Raw genomic sequence first — 23,365 nt, 5'->3', positions numbered from 1 at the left:
TGGGAGAGGAATCGACTATTTCCCAAAGCCACTGGGAGAGCACTTTTCAAAGGCAAAAGGAAATCTTCCCATGAAGCTGTTAGTTACCAAGCCCGCACTGAGCAAGACAGTAGTGGTGAGTTTTAGGGATGTTTTAAAGCCTAGGAAGGGAGAGTTTTACTTCTATGTCTGTTAGCATTCATAATGTGTGTCCTCACAGGCCCTATTCCTGGGGCACCAGTACTTACAAGTATTATGATAAAAAGATTTTTAGTAAGGCGTGGTGGCTCATGCCTGTAATCCCAGCACTTTGGGAGGCTGAGACAGGTGGATCACCTGAGGTCAGGAGTTCAAGACCAGCCTGGCCAACATCTCTACTAAAAATACAAAAATTAGCCAAGTGTGGTGGTGCACACCTGTAATCCCAGCTACTAAGGAGGCTGAGGCAGAAAAATCGCTTGAACCTGGGAGGTAGAGGTTGCAGTGAGCCAAGATCGTGCCACTGCACTCCAGCCTGGGCAACAGAGCAAGACTCTGTCACAAAAAGAAAAAAAAAAGGATTTTCTACTAAATTAAGGGACAGAAATGTAACATGGCGACAGGTTAAAATAAGACTTAGGAACTCCTGTATGTTCCTTCTCTCCCAGCATCCTCCACGAATGCAGGGATTGGTGCTGGCTTCATGAAATATCTTTCCTGTATTAGGAATGCTGCCCCTCCCCTCTGACTCTATCCTTGTCGACAGCTGTCCAGGGTCTGGGCCACTTCATTTGGTAAAGCCTTGGGTCAACTTATTTAATCACTGCATATTCATTTTAGTGATTAAACCATGGAGAGAGTGAAAAGTAAGGGATACTGAGAGTTTAAATATTGTCGCAGCTCCATAGAGGCAGACATGATTGAAAAGTCTGAAAATGTTATATTAGCCATGCAGTCTGTGTTTGTGACCTTTCTCTCATATGCCTACTCATAGCATTGAGGAGTCAATAAAACTGCTAGGTATCTAACAATAACAACAGTTTTTATTGAGCACTCGTATGTGCAAGGCAAGGTGTTAAATGCTTTTTATACATTAATTTATTTAACTCAGTCAACTCCTGAGAAGCTTGTATTATCTCTTCCCCTTTTGCAGATGAAAAACTGAGGCTTAGAAAGGACAAGTGACTTGTCCAAGGCCACACAGGAGTGTTGGTGAACTCAAGATTCAGATTCACGCTACTTAACTCTAAAGACAGAGATGAGAGAAAAGGAAATATGTGCCGAAATTCTCACGGCATTTACCACCTATTCCAGTCATCTGAGACTTAGCATAGTCTCGCATGTGTCCGTTATCATTTCAAGTTTTATAATCACATTAAGATTGCAAATTCCTTGAGGTCAAAGACTGAGTTTTCTACTTCTTTATATTCTTCAGAGTCCCTAACATAGCAATTTGTACAAAACAAGCAATTAATATGTGCATTAATAAATCTAAAAGAGGGGAGTTAAATTATTATCAAGTGAGTTGAAGAAAAAAATGAGCCTACTAAGATAAAAGAGAATGAAGATGAGGATGTGTCTTCCCCATTTTCCAGGATATGGGTCATTCTAAAAAGACAAATTCGGGGCCTCTCTCAAGCTCCAAAGGAGGGAACTATCCTAGGTTCATTAACTTTCTGAAATAGCTACCTTGAAAAGGAAGAGGGCAGTGGAAGCCTCCCACAGCCTCCTGAATGTCAGTGGGAAATGATTCCAGCAAAGCTCCCATGTAAATCAAGCTTGGCTCCCCAAAGCCCCAGATTCGTACAATTTCAGAGGCTCATCCCTTTAATCTTTCTGCTCTCTCCTGAGGGCTTATAACTTCTGCAGTGGCTGGAGGGGAGAAGGAGTCTCAGAAGCTGAGCCCTGATGCAAAAGTAAGCGGAAGAAAGACTGTGAGCCATCAGGAGTGAGCAAGATAAGCAGCAGAATCCTCTAAGCAAAACCCCCAGGCAGAAATGCCAAGGACCAAGGTCCCAGAAAGTTTATAGATTCCAATAGGCTTGGAAAGAGAAGCACCCTTACGGCACAGCCTCAAAGTCAAGCAAAAAGGCCATGCTGCTCTCATCACAAGAGGGCTGTGTTGTCTACACTGTCTCCTTTTGAGAAGTGTGTCTCCCATGTGTGCAGATGCACTGCATGCACACGGCTGCCCTAACTGTACTCAACTCTCTCTTGTCTATATCAAAGTACGCAGCTGTGATTCTTTTCAACAACACTGGACTCTAGGTGGCCATCATGCTTCCTGGGGGCAGCTGCACGCAAGTCAGTATAAAGTGGGAAAAGTAACGCCAATAGATTAAGGTGAGTAAAACCCCCCCTCTCTTTGGTCTTCTGATAATTCAGCAGTAACTGTTGCCTAGATTTTGGTATCTCTCCTTCATATGTACAAGTAGGATGTGTTACTCTTTAAGACAAAATTCTGGGAACGAGGGGAGGGACATTCTCTTTTCAAGATTTGTCTGGTGCCATTTCTGTATATAATCTGTGGCTAAAGCCCAGCCCTATGGCTGGGTAAGTGTCCTAAGGCTGGGCCCTCAGGACACCACTTCCCGCCCGGACCTATATCCTAGCCAGCAGGATCTCCACCAGCAGTGCACATCTGTGATCGTGGCCCAGCGAGGAGAGGGTTGCCCTCCCAAATGCTGCCTTTGTGGACAGCTTGCCACTCCTCTTGTGTGATGCCAAAGCCTAGCACTGAGCTCAGGTTTCCCTCACTGCAATGTGATACACTGCCGTTAGGTGCCTGGTGCTGTGTCTGCTGTTTTGAAAATGAAAATATTTGCTTCTAACTCCAGCTACCAACTGTTAGTAACCTTTACTCCTATCCACATGCCAGCTTGAAACTGCCACTGTAGCCTTTGGGTCTCCCTGGACTTTCACAACAGACTAGACACCATATCCTTTTAGATTGGTTTGGACAGCCAACAGCTATTGTCATGAGCTATTCACCACCACAAGCATAGCCTACTTTTTTAAAGGGCTGCAATTGTATGTCACTTCCAAGCGACCATGGGGAGGACCAAGAAAGAGAAACAAAGGATTAGAAAGTAAAATACGAGAACATAACAAACCTGTGGAATTCACTACATCTTTCAGAACATAACTGGCTAGACTAAAAAAATGTGCATGCTATCAAAGAAAGTAAATGGAAAAAATAATATCAAATATGTTTGATATTTCAATATAACAGTGACACAGCAAAAGAGGAAGACCCTATTTAAGAAGTGGTACAACCCATGGGAATTTAAAAACAGGTGAGGATGTGTAATATTTGACAACACTATCTCCAAGAAGAAACAAGACTCTAAGCAATGCAATAATGATACTGTTTCGGATATGAATACAGTAGGTCTAGCCTAAAAGCAGGTGTCACAGGCAAATATGCACTTGTGGGTAGTAGGCATCTTAGCAATGAGAACAATAGGAGACATTTAGTGCTGGCATAGATAGAGGTCCCTGGTAGCCAGGTTAGTTGTTCGTGATCATTACTTATCATTTCTTGCTTACCAAGAAAATTATCAAAATATGAGTTTGCTCTGTGATTTAGTCAGGGTTTGCCACAGACACAGAACCAATAGGATATATATATATATTCATACATATATATATGTGTGTGTGTGTGTCTGTGTGTGTGTGTGGAGACAGAGACAGAGACAGAGAGGAAAATGAATTTATTAGGGGAATTAGTTCACTTGATTATGGAGGCTGAGAAGTCCCACGATAGACTGTCGGTGAGCTGAAGAACGAGGGAAGCCGGCAGCATGCTCAGTCCAAGTCTGAAGGCTTTAGAAGCAAGGAAGACAATGGTGTAAATCTCAGTTCAAGGCCAAAGGTCCAAGAGCCCAAGGGTCCACTGGTGTGAGTGCTGGGGTCCAAAGATGGGAGAATCTGGGGTCTAACCTCCATGGGCAGGAGAAGATGGGCATCCTGGCTCTAGAAGAGAGAGCAAGAAGTCATCCTTCCTCTCCTATTTTGTTCCATCTAGGCCCTCAGCAAATTGGAGAGTGCCTACACACATTGAAGGTGGATATTCTCCACTCAGTCCACTGACTTACATGCCAACCTCTGCAAGCATCCTCACACCTGAGGTAGCCCAATCATTCTAATCAAACTCCAAGTCAACTGGCTTTGCTATCAAAGCAAAGAAGCTTTGTTCCATAAGAGGAACAAGTTTAGTGCCTACTGAAGTAGTGAGAATAAATAATGTTTTGCCAGCTATCTGGGTGCCTCTTAATCTGGCCAAGTTGATACTCAAAACCAATGATCACACTCTGGCACAAAGCAAGCTGGGACCTCAATACCCTGTGTCACTGGGGAGGACTTAAGAGTTTTAAGTCTAGATTTGATGGGGCAGTACTGAAAGAGAGAAGGGACTAATCCAGTCAATCCTTCCTGAGCAGCCGAACTGTCAGAGGTACAATGTAGAGAGGGCATGAAATGTTCAGACAGAATTCAGAAACCCTGATACAGAGGAGTCCATGGTAGAAATCAGGAATCGAGTAACAACCAAATATAGCAAGTGGCACCACATTTCTAGGCATATCAAGAAAGACTAACACCTAGAATGTGTAAACAATTTGCCAGGCTCTGGGCTAAGGGTGTCACAAATCTTGTGAAGCTACCCAGTGAGAGAGGTACTATTTTTATCCCCCATTTCTAGATGGATAAATTGCAGTTCAGAAATTGTAACCCCATTGGTACTTGCCAAGTAGGGATATAAACCAAAGCTCGAGCATTTCACCCTGTACAGTCTGATTCTTCAACATTCGCCCCACCCCTTCCACATTAGATACCTGCAATAAAGTTAGGACTGGTTTTTACTGGTCTTAGTCAATCATGGTGATTCATTAACCAGTGGTGGTTCGGGAACTTAGACCAGTCAGCATCTAGCCTTTCCCTACTAAAATTATTGACTCAAGAAGAACATATGACTTAAATTGGTCCAAGGAAATGAACAGGAACAACTTGGGCTCCAAAGATCAGTGAGAAATATTGATTTTTCCCTCCAGAAGTGAACAGAGAAGCACATGATACTGATTGTTACTCAAAGCCACCATACTACTAAGTAGAGCATTTACCTTAGGATAAAGTCTTCCTTGTGGATTATTGTGTGGAGAGACAGAAGGACCCTTGTTTATTGATGACATAATTAAACAGGAGGATCAACAAGATTTGTGGCTGTCCTACCTCTGGATTTTGTTTTGTGTGAGCCAAGAAATATCCTCTCTGTTTAAATTACTTTGAATTGAATCATCATTTCCCTGCAACTGAAAACATTCTAACCAATATCTACTTCATGGGACTTCCTCAGAAAAACAAGGAAGGAGTAATCAAAACCTATATAGATGATATCCTTCACGTGAGCCATTCCTTAATATGCCCTTTCATAGACGAGAAGGGTAAAGTCCAGCAAAGTTGAGCAATTTGTCTTAGGTGACATAGATAGTAATTGATAAGGCTGGACTGAGTTCCTCTGAGTATCTGACACCAAAGTCTGTATGATTTCCAATATGCACAATGAAAACCTTGGCCAGTAATGAAAGATATGCAGATCATATTCCAGTCCTATGCAGAAGTTAGGCAAAGGTTCACTGAAGATAAAATCTAATAAGTAATCTGGTTTTCACAGCAGAATACCAGTCACAGCAAGGAACTTGTGTGCTGGGCAGAGAAAGCCTCTTGTATGGCTGGGCCAACATGGCAGGAGAAGGGAAAGGCTGTGATTCAGAGGCTAATCCCCGGCACATTGGACACTGGGTGGAAGGCCAAAATGTGACCTTCAGACTCTACCAGCTGCTATGTGTGAGGCTACTGATCACCCTTCCTGCCCTGGTCAGGACTGGCTCAGCCACCAATGGGGAGCATAGCAGCTCAAATGAAACATCTAGAAAAGACAGAAGATGGTAAAAAGGAAAAAGGAAAAAGAAAAAAAAGGAAGAGAGTGAACCCAAAGATATTAGGAACATAATCATTATGAACGTAATAAAAAGTTACTCCAAACTGTTGGTTTATCAGGATGTATCAGTCCTCTCTTGCCATTACTGTACTATGTGCAAGTTTTGATTACCTGTTTCGAGGTAAGTTTTTACATATATTATTTTCCTAAAACTGGTTACCATTCTGTCCTAATTTCTTGCTCAAAATTTATATTTGCATCTGAAAACTCAAAGTACTGTGGCACCTGACTACCTTTCCCAATCTGTTCCTGATCCAGAGCTGCACATATGGCTGCTGACGTTGAAGACAGCACTTTATTTTAGGGGGTGCCAGTCACATGGCTTCCCCTTGAATGGTGCAGTGTACAGTCTGCACAATGATACCCAGTAGTCTTGCCTGGTTCTCTTAATTCCTTATGTAAAATTCATCTAAAACTTTTTAAATATCATGTTTTTTGCCAGATGTGGTGGCTCATGCCTGTAATCTCAGTGCTTTGGGAGATGGAGATGGGAGGATCACTTGAGGCCAGAGTTCAAGACCAGCCTGGGTAACATAGCCAGCTCCACCCTCTGCCTTCCCATGCCCCCCGTCTCTACAAAAACTTTTAAAAATTAGCTGGGCATGGTGGGACATACCTGTAGTCCCAGTTATTCAGAAGGCTGAGGTGAGAAGATCAGTTGCGCACAGGAGTTCAAGGTTAGAGTGAACTATAATCGAGCCACTGCACTCTAGCCCGGGCAACAAAGTGAAACTCTATCTCTAAAATAAATAAATTTTAATTTAAAAAAAAGTGTGTTTGTGCCTATTTTAGGTTCGCTGATGGTTGCCACAGTTGTTCAAGCAGCTAAGTGGAAAGAAAAGTGTTCTGACTTTAGATTCAAACAAATGTAGGCTGGAATGCTGGGTCTGCCACCTACTTGCTAGTTGACCATGGCTAGGTTAACCAACTGAGCTACTGTTTCACTATCTATAAAATGACAATAATATCAGCCTCATAGTATTAATAGAAGGATATATACTAAATGAGAAAAATATGTCAATGTATATTTTTGTTGTTACAATTATTCTTATTAATATTATCAAAGTCCCTAGCATAGTGTCTGCAATGGAAGAGATTCTCGGTAAATATTAATTCCCTTATTGAATTTCAATGTCAATTTCAGTCCCTTTTCCTGGCAGGGGATAAACTTAGTCCAGCAGATGTCTGTATCCTAAGTGAGGAGGATAAACATTTTGCATTTTGCAAATTGTATCCGTTGAGAAGTTCTGGGTTGGGGGAAGAGGGAGAGACATTCTTTGGTCAGACATTTAAAAAGTACTGCATTCTATCCCTGCTCTTAAAGATTCTCATTGCTCATTCGCCTATTGAAAGCCTTGAAAAATCTCACTTCAAACAATGTGAATGTTTTACAACATATTTCTCTAATTTGATCATGAATTAATTTTTACATTAGACAAATTAATATTCATTAATGTGTTCCACAGAACATACTTTGGGAAGTGTTGGGTTAGGGCTAGAAACTAGGGAAGTTGAATATCCTCAGGGTAAAGATTGGTGTGACCAAAAGATGACACTAACCAGATGGGTACCAGATGGGCACAAAGTTCTTCTGCAAAGCAGAATCATATAAGGGACTAAGGTTATGACTTAGTAAGTGTATATTATTCCCTCTGAGCAAAACAGGAGGAGTGTGAGGAAGGAGATGGATGAAAGAGGACAAAAAGGGAGAACAAAAGCATGCATCACTATATCAAGCATTTATTGAGCAACTACTATGTGAAGGATGTAGAGATGAGTAGCATTGTCCCTGCATTAAGGACATAAAGAAAACACTGTAAAGAGAAACAGACAGAGAAGGGCCATAGGAAAAGAAAGATAATAGATTTAGAAGAAGGAAAGAAGATATACTTGAGGAAAACTTTGTCAAGATGTACAGGTGGAAAAGATTCCAGTCTGTTCTGCCTCACAAAGGCTGGCTGGGCACCCAATCTTTAAGAACATGGCAATGAATTGATTATCTCTTTTTTTAAAAGTGAATCCTGCCAAAAGATTAAAATTTTGTTTAAGAAAATTAACCATAACTAAGTAATTATATTAGAAAATTTCGGTTATTAAACTGGGCAGCAAATTCTCCAAAAGCAATAATGAAGTAGAAAACTATCAATTAATGTTTATGATACATTTCTGAAGCAAATATGTATAGGCCCTAAAACAGCTTACACATGATTCTAAAACTAGAGAGGATCTAAAACTCTTCAAGTATGCCATTGGAATATGCATTGCATTCTGTCATCTCATTTGCAAAAAAAATGTGAACAAATTCTCTTCTGTGAAGGAAGATGAAAGAAGGAAAAATAAATGGAAAATTAGAAGCTGCACTCAGAGGCAAGCTCAGCACCTGGGAGGCAAGCTTTAAAAAACTCTGAAACATGAGTGTTCTTCTTGGAATATTGGAGCTTGTCATTGCCCCCTGCCTGCCTGTCCTTCTCCCTCCTCTCCACCAACATGTACCTTTGGTTTATCTCCAGCTCACTGACCTTCTTTATTCTTAGAAAAGGAAGGTCTCAGGTATAGGGTTTGATGCAGTTTGGGTATTTGTCACCACCCCCAAATCTCATGTTAAAATGTCATTCCCTCTTGAACCTGGGAGGCGGAGCTTGCAGTGAGCCGACATTGAGCCACTGCACTCCAGCCTGGGCGACAGGGCGAGACTCTGTCTCAAAAAAAAAAGAAAAAAAATGTAATTCTCAGTGTTGGAGTTGGAGCCTTGTAGAAGGTGTTTGGATTACTGGGGTGGATCCCTCACAGTGTGGTGTTGTCTTATGATAGTGAGTTCTCATGAGATCTGGTCATTTAAAGGGTGTGGCACTTACCTCCCTACACTCCTCTCTCTCTCTCTCCCCCTCTCTCCTGCTTTTGCCATATGAAGTGCCTGCTCCTGCTTCACCTTCCCCATGACTGTAGGCTTCCTGAGGCTCCCCTAGAAGCCAAGCAGATGTTGGCACCATGCTTTCTATGCAGCCTGCAGAACTGTGAGCCAATTAAGCCTCTTTTCTTTATAAGTTACTCAATCTCAATCTTTATAGCAATGCAAGAATGGTTTGATACAGGGTTTTACCCCCTAAATATTCTTTTCCCTTATGCTGATTTTTGTATTGGGTTATCCCCTCCTTTCTGCTTTCATACATTCATTTTTCAGCAAATATTTATTGAGTTCATACCGCACACTGTGCTTTGAGTATGGGGGCACTCAAGGCATCTGCGAATCCCTCCAGCTTTATTGAAATAAGATTTATTTTCTCTTCTCAGTCATCATAGATTTTATCGGTTTTTATTTTGCATCTTGAAAAATATCTATGGTGTTTTCACTACCTCAGGAAAAGAAAAAGACACACTGATAAATTGTGTGTCACAATGATTGTGGCCGGTTCCATTGACTACCATGCTTCAGATTCTGCCACTTTTTTTGACAGGTGTAATGTGTTCCCTGTCTGAGTTGTTGGGATTTTGTTGGTGGGACTATAATAACTTGGTGTGGGGGAGGGTGCCATTTCCCCTCTTTCTTCTGTTTTATTCCAGCATGAGTTTGTGCACAGAAGCGATAGATGAATCCGTAGATTCAATGATGTGCCCAGAAGGAGCACACAGCAGGGAATGGCGAACTTTTTCTGCAGAGGACCAGAGAGTAAATATTTTTGGGTGTTTTTTTGTTTGTTTGTTTTTGTTTTTTGTTTTTTTTTTGAGACAGAGTCTCGCTGTGTCACCCAGGTTGGAGTGCAGTGGCGTGATCTCGGCTCACTGCAAGCTCCGCCTCCCGGGTTCACACCATTCTCCTGCCTCAGCCTCACAAGTAGCTGGGTCTGCAGGCGCCCGCCACCACACCCGGCTAATTTTTTTGTATTTTTAGTAGAGACAGGGTTTCACCGTGTTAGCCAGGATGGTCTCGATCTCCTGATCTCGTGATCCGCCCGCCTCGGGCTCCCAAAGTGCTGGAATTACAGGCGTGAGCCACCGCACCCGGTCATATTTTTGGTTTTGTGAGAAAGAATTTCTGTCACATCTAGTCAGTCCTGCCATTGTAGGGCAAGAGCAGCCACAGCCAATACGCAAACAAATGAGTGTGACTGTATCCCAGTAAAACTTCTTTAATGGACACAAATTTGAATTTCATGTAATTTTCCCATGTCACAAAACATTATTATTTATTATTTGATTCTTTTCTGTAAAAACCCTTATTATAGAATAGCAGGTGAGGGGGGCTGATTTGACCCACAGGCAGTAATTTATCCACAGCTGTTCTAGGGAAAAGAGAATAATCTGTGTGTGATCGGTGTGTGAATATTGTCTGTGTCACCTACCAGTCAGGTCCATGGGAACCAGTCTAATATATTTGGGCCTTTATTTTCTTATCTGAAAATGGAAATAATAAGTTTGACCTTACCTGATAGTTACATAAAGGTTAAATGAGACTAGCAATACAAGTGAGGTATTTTCTAGGAATAAAAGAGGCTGATGGGCTGGCTGGAGGTGAGCTGAAGGAACACATTGGTGGGAGGAAGGAAAAAGACATCAGGAAACAACCATTCCTTGCCTGAAATGTAATGGTTGCTTACCTAATGACAGCTATTATTGTTATTACTATTATTCAAAGAATAATAGAGAAAGAGAAGTAACAATTAACAACAACAGATTCAGAGGAAGGAAAAGAAAGAGGAGCTAGAAAAATAAAGTAAGAAATAGTGACAGAGAGAGGAGGAAACAGCCATGACAGCCTATTGTTCCAAAATCCTCCCCTTGCTCTGATCTCCCTCCCAAACCTCAGAAATGGGTTTTCCAATGACCTGGATATATTCACCATTATATCCTGCTGGCATCTCAAATTGAGCATGACCCAGGTGAATTTATCTCCCTCTAATCTTAACTTTGCTTTTCTCCAACAGTTTCCATTTCTATTAATAATACCTCCAAGCTTCAAACAGATAGGTCGTTTTTGATTCCTCTTTCATTTTTACTCCTAGTCTTTTTGAGTTTACTTTGAAATGTTTCTAAGGTCCATATTCTCCCAGCCTTGACACTCACAGCGTCTCCTTAGACTCTCTCTGTAATCCACTGTCCATGACAACTCTGTCATCAAGCTCTCAGTATCTACGCTCACCTCCAATACATCTTACCCACAGTTTACCCATAGGGGATTGTCCCAGTCAGAACTAAGGCACTGTGCTGTGTCCCCATCACTGCAGAATATACCCTCCTTAATCAGAGGATCTGATCCTCCAGGATCTGCCCCAAGAGCCCATCTGATGCGATTTCCAACAAAACTTCTAACTACTCCATGTGTACCTCAATTCCTTGGTATCTGCTGTTTCCTCCACCTGGAACGCCCTTCTCTTCATTGCATTTCTAAATCCTGGGAATTCCTCAAGCCCTAATGTAAATACTTCCTTGTCCAGGAAGCCTTCAGCTGAAAGTGATTATTGCCTCCTGTGAATGTCTATAGCGTTTGTTTATCTGTATTTCTTTCTTGTCAGTCATCATTTGCTATCTTTGTGTTAAGTGTGCATATGTTTTATCATTTGTAAAAGACCAGTGGTTGTCAAAGAGAGACACTTTTGTCCTCCAGGGAATATTTAGTAAGGTCTGAAGATGGTTTTGGTTGCTACAACTCAAGACGGGGGTACTACTGGCATCTGGTAGGTAGAGGCGAGGGTTGCTGCTAAAGATCCTACAATGCACAGAACCCCCCACAACAAAGAAATGACAACAGTATGAGGTTGAGAAACCCTGGACCAGACTCTAGGTCAGCAGTCCCCAACGTTTTGGCCCCAGGGACCAGTTCCATCAAGACAATCTTTCCACAGATGAGGAAGTGGGAGATGGTTTGGGGATGATTCAAGTGCATCACATTTATTGTGCATTTTATTTCCATTATTACATTGTAATATGTAATGAAATAATTATACAACTCACCACAATGTAGACTCAGTGAGACTCCTGAGCTTGTTTTTCTGCAACTAGACGGTCCCATCTGGGGGTAATGGGAGACGGTGGCAGATCATCGGGTGCTCGATTATCGTAAGGAGCGTGCAATCTAGAACCCCTGTATGCACACTTTACAATAGGGTTCGTGCTTCTATGAGAATCTGGTGCCGCCGCTGATGTGACAGGAGGCAGAGCCCAGGCGGTAATGCGAGCCATAGGGAGCAGCTGTAAATACAGATGAAGCTTTGCTCGCTTGCCCACCGCTCACCTCCTGCTGTGAGCCCCAGTTCCTAACAGGCCACAGACCTGCACCCATCCACAGCCGAGGGATTGGGGACCCCTGCTCTAAGCTGTTGAAGAAAGGGGTCCATAACCAATTCCCTTGTGTTTCCTACAGTTCCTAACTCAGTCTTATATATGATCATTGATGAATACATACTTGTTGAATTAATGAAACAATAAGAATTTTTAAAGAAAACATACAGAGCTGAGGGATGACACATCCTCTCCATTTCCAGTGGTATATGGGTGTCTGTGTACAGTATATCTTCTTCATTGCAGATGAGGAGCCAGGGCTTTCCAATATCTGCACATTTTCATCTCTTGGTGCAGAAAGTACAGCTGACTGCCACAGAAGGTCTCCTGAGCACTGTTAGTGGATGATTCAGGTTTTGAACACGTCTTTCAAAATGACGATTCTTCTATAAAACATGTAAAATGATGCTTCATTTTCTTCTAGCGTTTTAGCATTCTAGGCAAATAGCTCGATTCTGAGAGAGTTGCATGATTTTAAGCAAAACAAGATCCTGACACCATGCAAAGTTGGCCTCTGTCCTTCAGCAAGGCATGCAGTTCAGACATCCCTGACTCACCTTTTGAAGACTTTCAAAGATTATATTTCTGAGGTTACCGTCAACTTGCATATTGTTTAAACAACCATTTATGTTTAAAGAAAAAAAAAATCCATGCTTGGTTTTCTCCTAACTTACACTCACTGGAGTTTAAGCCTGCTTTTTAAAAATCTGCTCTGAGAAATAGAGACTCATTCATGGTACTATAATACAAATAATAGTAACAAATAACAAAAACTTCTTTCGGATTTATAAAGTACCTTCTACCATATGCTTGCTTTCCCATGTACTGAATGAACAATGCATCGCCCCCGCGGTGCCAGGGCTGCCCCAGACTCATCCATTTTCCTGCCCTCTGTTGTTTCTTGGCATGTTCTCCACAGTGGGAACCAGAAAACTAGGAGGAGATCTTTACCAGTCATTTTTGCTAAATCCTGGTTTTAAGGAAAGGTTAATTTCAGATGTGTCGATAACCTAGGGACTGCTTAACTTCTCACCCACTAACTTTAAACACCACAAGTTGTTGGTAATCAGACTTCAACACAATTATATCTTGAAAAAATCTGAATTTGTTAAAACATTTTTCAGCTCCCAGATCTCATTTATTTCCTATCAAATCATTTCCCAAGTATTTTTTACATTTCACAGGAAGTAACATGTTTACATTGGTATTTCTAGTACAGGATATGATATTAAAAAGTAAAATATAGACTGGGCGTGGTGGCTTATGCCTATAATCCCAGCACTCTGGGAGGCCGAGGCGTGTGGATCACAAGGTCAGGAGTTCGAGACCAGCCTGGCCAACATAGTGAAACCCAGTCTCTACTAAAAATACAAAAAATTAGCCGGGCGTGGTGGTGGGCGCCTGTAATCCCAGCTACTCGGGAGGCTGAGGCAAGAGATTTGCTTAAACCTGGGAGGCCGAGGTTGCAGTGAGCTGAGATCGCACCATTGCATTCCAGCCCAGGCAACAGTGTGAGGTTCCATCTCAAAAAAAAGTAAAATATAAATAATTCCATGATTCACATATTTAAAAAGTTTTTAATGCAAGAAGGATTAAGTCTCTATAAGAATTTCTAACCCACGTCTTCATAAAACTATGAATTGTGTATACCATTATTGCAGTTTTCCTATGAAAATATAAGTAAATTTCATATAAATTAAAAATAATTTTCAGTATCTTGGTGACCTCGATTCCAAAATATGAAAGCCTACTCCCTTTTAAATGAAATTTCTATTCCCAAAGTGTCACTTGTGATGGCTCTGCCTGTGACTGAGGGCCAGTAAATTTGAGGCTTTTGCTAAGTAACATTGTGAAGCTGTAGCTCATAAGAGAAACTGATAACTTGGGAGAGGCTAGGTGTTTTTTTTATATACAAGTCTGCAAAGCAAACTTTTCTGAATTTGATCTTGATTTGCTTCTCTTAAAAATGTATTCTTCGGGAGGCTGAGGCAGGAGAATGGCGTAAACCCGGGAGGCGGAGCTTGCAGTGAGCTGAGATCCGGCCACTGCACGCCAGCCTGGGCCACAGAGCGAGACTCCGTCTCCAAAAAAAAAAAAAAAAAGGGTATTTTCTTGCCAAAACTAAAGGAGGGTTTTCACTTTTTTTTTTTTTTTTTTTTTTTTTTTTTTGAGATGGAGTCTTGCTCTGTCACCCAGGCTCAATCTTGGCTCACCGCCTCCCGTGTTCAAGCGATTCTCGCGCCTCAGCCTTCCAAGTAACTGGGACTACAGGCGTGTGCCACTATACCTGGCTAATTTTTGTATTTGTTTTAGGAGAGACAGGGTTTCACCATATTGGTCAGGCTGGTCTTGAACTCCTGATCTCGTAATCCCCCCACCTCGGCCTCCCAAAGTGCTGGGATTACAGGTGTGAGCCGCCGCGCTCAGCCTGGTTTTTCACTTTTTATTTCAGAGTTGCTAGCTAAGGTTGTGTATGTTATATGCATAGGGTGCCATTTCACAAATATTACCACACACCTTCCAGCACCTTACATGCAGTATTATTTAATCCTCTAAACAACACTATGATACAGATACTACTATTATTCCCATTTTATAGATGCAGAAACTGAGGCTCAGGGATAAGAGGCTTGCCCAAGTTTATATAGCTATGCAGTGCCAGGGCCAGACATGTATTCAAGCCAGGTATGTCTAATTCCAGAGCCTATATTCTTCAGGCCTTTCTGGTCCCATCAATCTTGGTACCAGGATAATGTAATTAGAGTCTCCGAGGTCCCTTAAAAATATGTGAAGACAGCCAGGTGCGGTGGTTCATGCCTGTAATCCCAGCACATTGGGAGGCCGAGGTGGGCAGATCACTTGATGTCAGCAGTTTGAGACCAGCCTGGACAATATGGTGAAATCTCATCTCTACTAAAAAGACAAAAATTAGCCAGGCATATTGGTGCATGTCTGTGATTACAGCTACTCAGAGGCTAAACACTTGAACTGGGAGAGGTTGCAGTGAGCCAAGATCACACCACTGCACTCCAGCCTGGGCAACGGAGTGAGACTCCATCTCAAAAACAAACAAACAAACAAAAAAACCTGAAGAGGTTGTTTTAACATAACTCTATAAAGACAAAAGAAGTAACAATTGAGATAAACTGAATTATATTTTGGATGAATTGTATACATATTTTGAGTTTATTAAAATATATATATTCATATGTGTGTGTATGTAATTATAATTGCATAAAGTTTATATTTTTATATACATATATAATATTCATTATTCATGTTACAAGCCCAGGATTTTGGTTCAAGTCTTAACACTGTCGTTTGATGTTTATCAAATTAGTTAAAATTTCTAACCATTCTCGTTCTCTTCATAAGTAATGGAGATATTAGTAGGATATATTCCATTAGGTTGTTATTGTGGCAATAAAAGGAGATAATTGTTTGAAATGTAGTAAAATTAAAAATAATTTTTCCAGCTGGCACCAGAGTCATACTACCAGACAGAACTATCTGGTGTAGGAAAATGATATACATCAAGGGGCTTGGGGTCAAGGGCTGGAATAATGTAAGAAAAATAACAAAAATGATCAACTTCTCTGCACCACACATAAGCAGGACTTGGAGGAAAACAGTGAAGGGAGGAGAGGAGAGAGGGTAAAGGGAGTAGGGAAGAAAGCTGCGTGGCTTGGGAGCCTCAGGAGAAAAACATCCAGAGAAGACTTTCTGAAGGGTGAGGAGGCCAAATAATTTCACAAAGAATATCAATGTCTACTGTCTGATGTTAGGTGTTCTGTTTCTCTGTGATGTAAACTCCCTCTGTTACTCCAAAGCTTCAGAAAAGTCTGGTGCACACACACACACATTCATGCAGAGTGGCTTGAGAGGGAACTCAAGGAAAGGGGCCACATGGCCCCATCTGGGTGGGTGCAGAGTACACAGAAGGCACCAGCCACGGAAACAAGGTGTGGGTGAGACAGAGATTCAGTCGAAGGGTCCCATGGAATGTGAATCCCTAGAAAATCATAGAAATCTAAGGAGGATCCTGGGTATTTCCTCAAGATGTGAGAGGGGGGCTCCCACCAATTTCTATTAAACCTCAGAGTAACTAGAATCTGGATTACACATTCGTTCAATCAATATTTATTAAATGCCTACTATGTACCACGATATTTTACAGGCGCTGGGATTTCTGTGTGGAAGAAGGTAAACTTCCTGCTCTTTTACCTGACTGTCTGGGTGGGGAACAGAACAGGAGCAGATGAGGGACAGACAGTAAACAAATAAAAAAACAAACTAACCGGATTGTTTCAGGTAGTGGGAGTATTATGAAAAAAATAACTAAAATGGGGACTGTGTTGGGAGTCCTTCAGTAGAGGGGTAGCGTGCCCAGGAGTAGGCATGGGGTGCTTATTTAGATCAGGAGACCAGGTGCTGTTTGACCTGGGACCTGAAGGACAGGAAGGAGCTGGCCATGGGTGGACGCTGGGGCTTTTGCTTCAAGCAGAGGGCTTGAAGGCATGTATAGAAGAGAACAGCGCGACTGACCCTAATGGGCTAGGGAGAAAGAGGCTGTAGTAGTGCCTTAGGGTTTTGCCATAAGAAAATACCACCAACTGGGTGGCTTAAAATAATAGAAATTTATTCTCACAGTGCCGGAGGCTAGAAGTCTGAAACCAAGGTGTCAGAACCAAGGTGGTTCCTTCTAAGGGCAGTGAGGGAGAACGTGTTCCCAGCCTCTCTCCTAGATTCTGCTGGCTTCCCTGTCATCTTTGGTGTTCCTCAGATTGTAGATTGATCACTCCAATCCTCTACCCTCACGTGGCCTTCTCCCTGTGTCTTTTCACATAGCCTTCCCTCTGAGCATGTCTGCAAATGTTCACATTTCCCTTTGTTATAAGGACACCAGTCATATGGGATTGGATCTACCCTAATTTTAACCTCGTCTGAATTAATTATCTCTTTAAAGACCCTATTTCCAAATAAGATCAACATTCAGAGGTAGAGGAGATTCGGACTTCAACAGATCTTTTTGGAGAGACCCAATTCAACTCCTAACAGAGGATATGGAGAGGAGTTGGATTTTATTCTAAGCACCCATGTGAAATGCCTGGCACAGTGCCTGGCACGTGGAAAACAATGAATTTTAGCATCATTATTATGCAGAGAATTTATTTAAAAATGCAAAATTTAACAGGAGAGTCATTAAAAACACAAAATTGGATTGTCACTGCTCTGGCTAAAATCTCTCCAATGGCCTCCTTTTGTACTCCAAAAAAATTCGAAGTCCTCATAGGGCCTTCAAACCCCCTAGGGTCTGAGCTCTTGGTGATCTCAGACCTTGTCTCCCACCAACCCCCACCTGCTCCGTCCACTCCATTCACCCTGGTCTCCTTGCTTGTCCTCAATCACCCCAAGTTGCCCCTCCCACCTCAGAACCTCTTCCTGTTTGTTGCTTCTGCCTGGAATGCTTATCTCCCAGTATTGGCAAGGCTGGCTCTGTAATGTCGTACAGCCTTCACCTCCAATACCTCCCAACCTCACCCAGAGAGGCTGTCTCTAAGAACCCTCTTTAAAATAATGCCCACATCACTTTCCATCTCCTTCTCTACTGAACTTTTCCTCATAACTTTTACAACTACTTAAAATTATTCTCTCTCTCTCTCTCTATACACACACACACACACACACACACATACAACTACACTATATCTAAAAATATATAATTAATTAATCGTGTCTGTCCTTGCCACCATAATGTCAGCTCCGTGAGGACAGGGAAAGGTAGGCTCGACAGCAGAACCTCAGCCCTTAAGAACAGCGCCTGGCACCTAGGAGATGCTCAGTGTATGTTTGTTGAATAAATGAATCAAGAGTGCTGATACAGTCAGGAGTAATGAGGTGGTTGGTGAACCTATTATCATTCAAGTGCAGTCTTCCCTGTGTCTGTACCTGCAGCCCATACATTTCCCACTATATTTTTGTTTCACCAATGATGAGTCTTGGTCCCCTATAAACTTGTCTTTATTCATTGTAGAGCACTCAGAGATGTTTATTTAAAAGGCATATTTTTATCTCAGGAACATGGAGTTCAACAGTGTGTTTCTATTTTATTTTGTATTTTTCATCTCACTGTTGCATAAATCTGAGTTATGCAGGGATGGGGAATGAGATGCTTTTAAAATACACCTGAATACCTACAGATGCTCTTTTCTGTACTGCAGTGGTAAAGGGATTCCTGAGCTCCAAAAGAGTAATTAAGTCAGACGATTACTGGGAATCTAAAACATTTCCCTCTATAGCGTAGAAGTAAATTAAACAGCAATCAAATATGAAGCAGAAATATTTATTGCAATTCGAAAAGTGACTTCAGATGCACTCTGAACCACTCAAGAAAATTAATGAAATAGCTTTAGAATCCCATGTTCTTGTATTGCTTTGTCTATAGTTCCAAAGATTATAACACAAGTTGATCATTTATTTTATAAAACTGATTTAAGAACAAATAAATTTTGACTATTTCCAACATTCAAATCAGTCTTTGATGGAAGAAAAACTGCCATTAACAATATTCAAAAGAACATGCTATAAGTTCTTAATTACAAAGACACAGCCCAAAAATATTTTGGAAAAGGCAACATTGCTGAGATAAATTAATAGCTTTCCAATGTGACTGCTCAATTAAATGCAAAAATTTTGCTAAGATTTCTAAAATACACATACATCTCATGATAAACTTACACATACTTAGTTTGTAGTACATTAACTTTTCCAATATACATCTTAGCCAATTTAAAATGGTTCATTACAACTTTTACAAATTACAGTAGTTATGACAGAACTATATATTCTCCAGGAAAAAGAAAAAGGAAAGATTATTTAATCTGATAATGCATGGTACTGGTCAAGCATTTTAAACTATGCAAATGGTTATAAAATGTATTTCATTATTATATAACTCCATTAATTGCCTTAAAGTTCTTACTTTTAAAAAGAGGCCTTCCTTAAGGGTATTTATTCAAAAGACATCCCTGATTAAATGCCATTATAAGTAATGAAACTATTAAGAGGAAGAAGGATGGGAGGGAGGGAGGGAGGGAGGAAGGAAAACAAAAACTTCTGCGTGACTTAAAGATTTCTAAATCTCAGCCAACATACCAGTAATTTCAAATAGTATTCACTACAAACATTTTAGCAAACCAAATCACGAAGCCTTTAGAGTTTCATTCCCAAACTTGATTGGCAGTGAATTCAGATGCTTATCATGCGTATCTCTTTTGAGCTGTTATTATATTTATCATTTGAATTTAGTAGCCAGTTCACCTAGGCTGGCCCATTCCTTCAAGTCAACAGTCTGATATTTTTTTGTATGGCTTGGATAAGCAACTTCAAGTAATTTACCAGACAATTCAGTCCAAAGAGGCAAATCAGTAATATACACAAGCTCATTCATTATAATCTCAGAAAAAGTCACACTGGTATATTATAAGTAATTGCAGCCTGGGAGACTAATAAAGAAAGGCAGCCTTAGAAAGTTCTCTGCATCATAGAATGCTCCCCTTTATTACTTTGCTAAGGCTTGTTTGGGCTTCATTCTATGTGACAAAGATTTTTCATAATGGGCTGGTAAATGCCCCATGGCGTATTTCAAGGAAAAGAAGATAATGATTAATGGTAGGATAGCTTTATGCTAAGGTCAAAACCCCTTTTGTGGAAACAAATAACACACAAGTTTCTACTTACTGGAGAAGGAATGAGAGGGAGGAGGGGTTCCATTGTAGATACAATAATACAGAGAATGTGTCTTACTCCAAATCGTTTCAGAGACGTAGACTGCTCTAGAAACCTGGAGCTAGTTATAGAACACTGGTCTTGAAATGAAACTGCCACTGGGGAGAAATGGAAACAGAAAGGCTTAAATACATTCCCTCAAAGCTCCTCAGGGCTTTTCTTTATGCCCAAGGCATTTCTGGTGGAAACAGCCTTAAGAGACAAGAGTGTTGTTTTAAAAATTCCCCTTGTTTCTTTGGAACATTGAGAAAAATGCTTACATACTTTGGTTCTTCCACACCTGCCTGCTTTTTGAGTAAAATTTATTTTTAAAATATTTTATTTATCTCTCAGTTGGCAAAATCATTTAATTTTGCTACTCTTCTAAAATTTATGTATTTATTCAATATTTCAGCAATTTTAAATCTTCATAGCTAAATGTATTTCTTAATCATTTACACAGATGTACTTACTGAGGTCCTACTACGTTCTGAGGATACAGCAATGAAAAGACTGCCAAGTCCCTTACTCTTCTGAAGGTTACTCTGTAGTTAGGGGAGAGGAAGAACTAAAAATAAATAAATAAATAAACAAACAAACAATAAAATAGCAGGTGGGGCTAATGCTGCAAAGAATCAAAGTAGGGCAGTATGATAGAGAGGGACAGGTGGCTACTGTCCCTCTCTATCATAGAGGACGGGACTGACCGGTCAGGAAAGTCCTCTCTGATGAGGTGAACAGCTGACCTGAGAATTGAATGACAAGAAGGAGCCAGACATACAAAGATCAAGAAGAAAAAGCATTTCAGGCAGGGGGAACAGCCAATGCAAAGGCCCAAATGCAGAATGATTGTGGTCTCTTCTGGGGACAGGAAGAAGATCAGGGTGGGAAAGTGGGATGGAATGAGTTCAGAGGAATAGGCATAGACTAAATCCCAGTCCGGACATTACAAGCTATGGCTGGATGCTTGATTGAATTGAGAAACATCAGAGCAACACATTTTCATCTGATTCTAGCCTCTTGAAATTAATACTTCTAATCCGTCCCCTTCCAAAATAGCCTGCACTTCAGTGGCACGTGAATTGATTCAACTTCCTTGTTCAAAAATTGTCTTATAGACACCATCTGCTTTATAGAAAATGTTCAAATTATTTAACTTGACATTTACAGACCTCCAAAAACTTACACTAGCTAACCTATCCACCTTTATGTCCCCTGCTCCACTAATGAATACTCTCCTCTAGCCAAACCTTTTCTTCAACACTCCTTTTATTTTATCCTCTTGATTTTTTTCTCATGCCATTTTCTATTATTCAGAAAGAGCTTTTCCTCCTCTCACCGAATTTATATCCACTTTTATTCATTAAAATATTTTTGTAACTAGCAAAAGAAAACCCAACACAAAGTGGGTTAAACAAAAAGAAATTTATTGGCTCAAGTAAACTAAAAGTCCAAAGTAAAACACACTCAGGCACAGTTTGATTCAGAGGTTCATGATGTCGTTTACTTTGAGATGATCTTGGCTCTGTGTGTTGATTTCGTTCTCAGGTTGGCTTCCTTCAGAATAGCAGAAATGGCTGCAAGAGTTCTAGACCCTGCACTCAGTTGAATTGTGTTTCCCCCCAGATTCCTGTCCACCTGGGACCTGAGTATGTGACCTTATTTGGAAATAGGGTCTTGGCAGTGTAATTGCATTAAGATGAGGTCATATTGGATCAGGATGGGTCCTAGTCCAGTGACTGGTGTTCTTATAGGAAGAGAGGAATAATAATAATAATAAGAGAGGATATAGAGACACAGAGGGAGAAGGCCAGGTGAGGATGGTGGCAGATATTTGACTGAGGCAGCCACAAGCCAGGGAACACCAAGGATTGCCATCAACCTCTAGCTTCCTTCCGGAAGCTAGGAAGATGGAAGGAAGAGTTCTTCCCTAAAGCCTCAGAGGCACCTCAGAAGGTGCATCAGCTGTCAGCTCCTTGATTTTGGACTTCCAGCGCCGAGAACTATGAGAGAATAAACGTCTGTTGTTTGCAGACAGCCAGTTTGTGGTGATTTCTTACAGAAGCCCTAGGAAACTAACACAGGTTCACGTTGCTCACGGGCCATCCAGGAGAACAGAGAACCATGTATCTGGCAGCTCCCATGCGAAAGAGCAAAAACTTCTTTTCAGAAGACTCAGCAAATTTTCCTTATTTCTCCTGTGTCCATGTCTGAATCAATCACTGCATCCAGAGAACTGCCACCTGGAGCTGAAAGAACATCTCTCCTGTTCAAATCACGCGGCAAAATGGTGGAGGAGGGATCTCCAAAATAAAACCAGGGTTCTGTTGCCAAGAAAAAAGGGAAAGAAATGCCAAGAGGGCAACCGGCTTATGTCCACTCTACTATTGAAGACAGAATGATTTGGGTTGAAAGTTACAGAAAGCCTCTCTCTCACTGGCTTGAGCATTGAGAGAATGTACTAGATATATTAGAAACATGGGTGGGGAAGGGTAACATCTTGTTTAGATGGTCACCTAGATGAAATAGTACATATGTTATTAAGAATATAGTATTCGAAGAGATGGCAACAAGAAAAGAATATAAGGTAAATGAGAAATATTAGTATGAGCAGTAAGTGCTGAAAAAATTCAGAGACTAAGAGTTTGCTTCTGGCTAACCTGGAGAGACTTCATGGAGGAGGTATTGTTTCACACAATAGGCGCATCCGACGAGATCAAACCCATAATCAAGCAGGAACGGGCTCCACATCTTACCCCCTTGCTCCTCCAGCCTCAGCCTTCCTGCAGGTGTCAGCTTTGTCTTCATGCCAGCTCTTAATAGGGTCACCAGAAGCAAGTGGGGCAACTGATGATGTATTTTTCGTGTCCAGTGGGAGAGAGTAGCAACCTGATGCCCAACTATGAAATAAATGTCTTTCCTCTTAGACTGCTTGGACCCAAACTTGGACGGAGTTTGCTTTTCCTGAGACAAGTGTGCTGCACTCCTGTGCCCATTCCTAGATCAATGCCAATTGCTAAGGAACTACCGTTTACTGATTGGCGTAAGCCTAGTTCCCTGAATGCATCATGAGGGAGGGGAGGGAAGAGATGATTGCAACCACTGGCTTGGCATTAGACTAATTAGGATTCTCCCTTGGGGCTTAAGAGGGAGTTTGCTTTCCCTGAAACGAGTGTGCTGTATGTGGGACAGTTTCTAAAATACGAAAAGAAGAGTTAATAGATGCTGGTTAGGCAACTAATTTGGCCACCACACCGTCGTTCTGAGTACATATTGGATCCTGCCTCCTCCATGAAGTCTCTCCAGATTGGCCAGAAGCAAACTCTTAGTCTCTGAACTTTTTCAGCACTTACTGCTCATACTAAT

At 41.3% G+C, this 23,365-nt stretch overlaps 1 long non-coding RNA gene across 1 annotated transcript; it reads right to left on the bottom strand.

The window, feature by feature from the left end:
• Positions 1 to 472: 472 nt before the first annotated feature.
• LOC110740707 lies at positions 473 to 22,491 on the bottom strand. The gene is made up of 3 exons (XR_002515691.2): positions 19,973 to 22,491; positions 11,906 to 12,618; positions 473 to 3,933 (listed from the first exon to the last, which is right to left on the bottom strand). It is a non-coding gene; the product is annotated as an uncharacterized LOC110740707 (long non-coding RNA).
• Between the last annotated feature and the right edge of the window lie 874 nt (positions 22,492 to 23,365).

Source organism: Papio anubis, chromosome 9 (genome assembly GCF_008728515.1).
Source record: "Papio anubis isolate 15944 chromosome 9, Panubis1.0, whole genome shotgun sequence".
Classification (NCBI taxonomy): domain Eukaryota; kingdom Metazoa; phylum Chordata; class Mammalia; order Primates; family Cercopithecidae; genus Papio; species Papio anubis.
Note: the sequence above shows the minus strand (reverse complement) of the source record. Positions and strands in the feature narration are given on the sequence as shown.